The sequence below is a fragment of the Dermacentor silvarum genome, chromosome 6, assembly GCF_013339745.2.
Source record: "Dermacentor silvarum isolate Dsil-2018 chromosome 6, BIME_Dsil_1.4, whole genome shotgun sequence".
Taxonomy (NCBI): Eukaryota; Metazoa; Arthropoda; class Arachnida; order Ixodida; family Ixodidae; genus Dermacentor; species Dermacentor silvarum.
The window spans coordinates 115,510,507-115,515,506 of NC_051159.1; the positions used below are offsets into that span (position 1 = coordinate 115,510,507).

The 5,000-nt window shown below is 50.8% G+C and overlaps 1 pseudogene; it reads right to left on the reverse strand.

The window, feature by feature from the left end:
* Positions 1–147: 147 nt before the first annotated feature.
* On the reverse strand, positions 148–1,676 carry LOC119455879 (innexin inx2-like; annotated as a pseudogene).
* Between the last annotated feature and the right edge of the window lie 3,324 nt (positions 1,677–5,000).

Below are 5,000 nucleotides of genomic sequence, written 5' to 3' on the forward strand. Positions count from 1 at the left end.
AAAAAATGTGGAACCGCATTCGATTTGCGCAAGCTCATTATCGAAGCCCAAGTTTTGTCCCGGATTCCTCTAGAAAAGATCTGCCGGGTGTTTGAAGAAATGTGGCTCACGCGCCGCAGAAGAAGAAAAGAAACAGCGTGTTCTCAACACTATTGTTTAATTTAGCTATTCATTGTACAGTACTTCTGGATTTGAACACGAGAAGTGAACATACACAACCTGACTTGCCAAGAGTCGTTCCCAAGGAGAAAAAAAGTCCACGCACGCTTACTTGAGGCAAAGAATTCAGTTCCATTAATCTATCTTAGCGGTCGAAGCCACAACAGAACATATAACGTCTATTATCAGACGTGCTCGGTGATCTTGCTTCCCAGGTGTTTGTCAAGATCCGTGATGAAATCCCTGTAATGGACCGGGTCCAAATTCTTGACGAGCAGGTCAAGCAAAAACCACTCGCCTATTTGGCTCCGTTCCAGCACACGCTCCAGCTGGGTACCGTTGGTCAGGCGTGCCTTTGACTTGATGGCGTGAAACCTGGTCAGAGGCGAAATGAACAGCACAACACGATACACCAGAACAAGGGCAGAAACCATGGCTAGAATGACGAACCAGAACCAAAGGAACACGTAAATCTTCTCGTTGATGATGTTGATCGGGAGGACACACATGGCGTCGTGCTTCTGCACGTCGCCGGAGGAACCGTACATGTGGAAAGTGCATTTCGTAAGCCTTGGAAAGACTTTAACCATGGGGTCGAAACGGACGGACCAGTCCCACTCGCTGAACTGCAGGACCTTCAAGCCGTACGTCGTGAACTCGCCACCTAGGAAGTGGTCCATGAGGTAGATCTGTCCGACGACGTTGACGAAGTTGAGTAGCTCGCAGAAGAAATAGTGGAAAGCGTACATTTGGTGCTGGCCCACATTGTTGGCGAAGTACTCGAGGAGGAGTTTGCGGTTGTGCTTTCGCTTTTCAGTCGCTTAGGATGGGCGAGCCGAGGTCGAGCACGAGCGTGCTGATTTTGCTGCCCTCGCACGCAAGCCACAGGTAACGAGGCACGTAAAAGAGCACGGCCTGGAGGAAGAGTACGAAGCAGACCCACTGGTAGTAGGCGTGATACACTCGCTTCTCCCCCGGCGAGTACTTATCCACGCCGGGGTATGGAATCTGAGTGCCAACTTTCTTGTCCCAGGAGTCCCTGACGCTGAACGTGGAATGAATCCAACAGAATGTGTCCAGCACTCGCGTGGGCACGCTGTCCTTGGTGATGCAGTCGATGGGGTCCCCGATGTACTGTCGACTGGTGACCAGGATACTGAAGGCGATGAGAAGCGCGCACGTCACCTTGTAGTGCAGCCGGAACGCGTGGTTGTCGGTGACGATGGCTTCGATCTTCACGAAGCTCTTGAGTCCGCCGAATATCTGGTCCATGGCTGCGGCGTCGCTCGTTGCACCGCTGAGCACTGCAGGCCCTCAGAGGCTGCCGAGGATCGGCCGGGCATACCCATCTCGACGTGTGGTCACGTGATTAACAGCGAGCTTGAACTGAGTGCGTCGGCCGCCGAAACGAAGTAGCGCAGGGAGATGTACAGGCGAGCTCTCCTCTCCGCGGGAGCCCCTCAAACGGAGGGGGGCAAATTGGGGACCTTTTTTTTTTTGTTTTTTTTTTTCGAAACGGCGGCGAGGCAGAGGGGTCGTCCGCGAACTTTCCGCGGGTCTGCCAAGAAACGTCATTGCGCACGTAAGAACACTGGGGAAGGTTGACGCTCAGAAACGCAGGCGAGGTCTTTCAGTCAAGAGCGACAGTCAAGAGCGACACCTGTCAGACGACACCGCGGGGCGCTTTCCGTTTGCGGCCAAAAAGCGCTGATTAACGCTTGCGCTAGTAGTGGCCGGCTGCGCGACGAAAGTGTACACATTACTTCTCCGCTTGATTCGAATATATGCACGCTACTTGTATACGCGTGCACACATATAGTGCTTGCCCACAAAGGCTCGCAATCCGCGCAGTACTACTTATGTGGGGCGTTGTTGTGTAGTATTATACTTAAAACCCCCAATAAAACAAAAGTAGCGCCATCTCCTCTCTCCTCCTCCTGCGCCGGCTTTCACTCTCTCTTCTGTCGACCGTGGCTCCCCCTACGCGGGGCTGAACTAGCAGACACTCTCCGAATGAAACGCTGTGGCTACGTGTCGCTCGCGCTCTTGAACTCGTATTTTGATCGGAATTTTTCGCGTTATATTATGACTGGCTGCCGAAACAACGAGAGGACGCATAAATGCCGTTGCGCTTAGATGGCTGTACTATTAGCGGTGATACAGTGAGCCTAAAGCCTCTAAGTCGGGCTTTAACTGAGCCATGCCACGCGCGACCTCGGCGTTGGTTCATCTCCGCGTTTCAGTAGCTCCAGTCCCTCGTTGGAGAGCGGCTAACGTGCACAGCGGGCCTCTAACAATGACTACGCTGCGGGAGTGAATGATCCACCAGCTGTATATATGCAGTTGTCCTACAGGTTTCACTGACCGATCATTCGGCGGAAGCGGTCCGTCGATAATGAGGCTAGTAACTTCGCTCGCTTGTAGGAAGCCTTACACTACTCCACACATTTTTTTTTCTTTTTTTTGCGGAATTGAGTAGCGTGGCAGCGGTCATCTTACAGGCTTATGCGAGGCTGCTTTTGCGGATCATATTGCCGCTTGCATGTGCTGCGCGCGGGTCCGAGAAATTCTGCCCTGCGTATTGTATCTACTATCTTATCAAATGCAGAGCAGAAACGATGAGTTAACATCCAGGTTTGTCCTGGCCACTGACAAAGCCACGCAGGAATGAGTTAACTCTATAATCAAGGGCGTTGAAATGTGGATAGCGTTGCTAGCAGTTCTTCCGGGGGATTGTTCGTTTTCCAATATTGAATAACTGAATTAATGCACCCGCAACACGGAACCTGTCATATGAAGCGAAGGAGCAAGCTGTCACAATAATGATCCCCGGTTATATCAAATGTGGAGCGAATACTTTTTTTTATCCATGCGTATGAGCGTTTGGTGGAGGACATAACAGCATTCAGGTGCCCTTGCGTCATGCACACTTTACGCTGTTTCCACTTTTACAGTCGCATACAACTCAAAAACGCAGCAATGCCCCTCAAAGAAGGCCAATGGCTTCCTTTGTTGACATGTCATGACGTCGCGTTTAATCTCCTCGCACCTGCTAATGCGACATCGCAGAGAGCTGATAGCGGCAAGATAGCCGACCACCGAGTTGAGTTTTTGCTGAAGGCGCAAAGTCACCCTAACTAAATAGCCCTAAAAGGTTCGTCTTTCCGCAGGTAAGCGCCCATTTTTCCCTACGTACCGTCACCGCTTCGTAACATACTGCGATACACTCAAAACGTGCCGTTCGCATACATTCAGGGCCACACAAACACAACGCCATGGATTGTATAACCGAGTCAACAAAAACCACGTGCGTTTGAAGGCATGATGAAATCCGGCCAAGAAAGTTGCAAATGCAGCGCGAACATGCAGCGCGAACAATGCGGCACTTAGGAGGGAGAAAACTAACGAAGCCTCACACAGCAAGTGGCAGCTTGTGAGATTAGGGATCATTGAAGAATCGCTCGCTCACCTCACACAGCCGGGACCATTATGCTGGGTTGAAATCAGCCCGGCTGATTCTTTGAAGCCAGACCTTCATCTGCGCCGCGTCTCGCTTCGCAGATGGAATCCGGAAGAGTCGCTTGCGGTCTGCTTCGCGTGTTCTGCACCCGAATGCTGAGCAGCACGGCATCGCGAATACGTCGGGACGGGAAGGCCAAGCCTGGTGATTTTTTTTTACAGCGAAGTTGTTAAGGGCTCAATCTCCGATGGTCGTGTCCGCATGTAGAAAAAAAAACTCTCATTGGCCGTATGCTGTATGTGGGAGCGAACGCACGGCGGAGAGCAAACACGACTTCTTGTTTCACGCGAAAGGCCGTGGGGGGGGGGGGGGGGGGGGGGGGAGGCGACGTGTAGCTGCCGCACCTAATGGGTATCTTGCGACCGGGCGCAAGGGGAACTGGCGACTCAATAACCCACGCGAAAGGAGGAAAGCGGGAAGGCATTGCGGGAGGGAGGGAGTGTGGCTTTTGCTCTTGCTAGAAATTAACTGTGTACTTGTACTTTGCGCGGTGACGGGCAGTCGCGCGCACCGCATCTTGAAAGCGATCTACAACACGGCTCCTACCTTTGTATGCGCTGTGCTATCGCCGCTCAGATTATGTTGAAGCGATAGGCCGCATGAACCTTCGCTCGCTGCTACTGGCGCGCTTGCTCACGCCAGCGTTTTGACAGCGGTTGTGTGCCGTCATCGGGTGTGGTCTACTTGGTAGGTACCAAAATTGGGCATAGTAGGCCGAAACTGGTGGCTAAACAAACCTGAGATAATCGCGAAGTTGTGCTTTTCATCTTTCTGTATATATATATATATATATATATATATATATATATATATATAATGAGGTTTATCGTAGTGGACACGGCCTAAAAACAACGGAGTACAAGCAAGAGCTCTCCCTCGCGAGCCACGCGTTCGCTATGCCGCTGACTGTGCCAGTGTTCTTTCTTACATTTTGTATTCTGTGCCTGAGCTTCTTTCATACGTTAAAATCGAGTTTTGGTACAAGAATAGACCTCTTGCATGATGCCGACAAACATGCGCGCAAATTGGGTTTCTGCGTGAAAGTTTCGGCTTTAAATGAAAATGTCGAAAACTAGCTATATATTTTTCACAGCATAGGCGGAAAGTATTCATTTTTCTGGAGGGGGGCGGGGCTGGGGTTTGACCAGCTTTCCGAAACCTACCCGTCTATATATATATATACACCCTTTACTAACAATTTTCTATTTATCGCTTTATGGCGAAAGCAATTATACGACCCTCCAGGCAAATTTTCGCTGTTGTTGTTGCCTGATGTTCCGTATTAAACCCAAAAGCCTTATAAATGAGCGACCCATACACT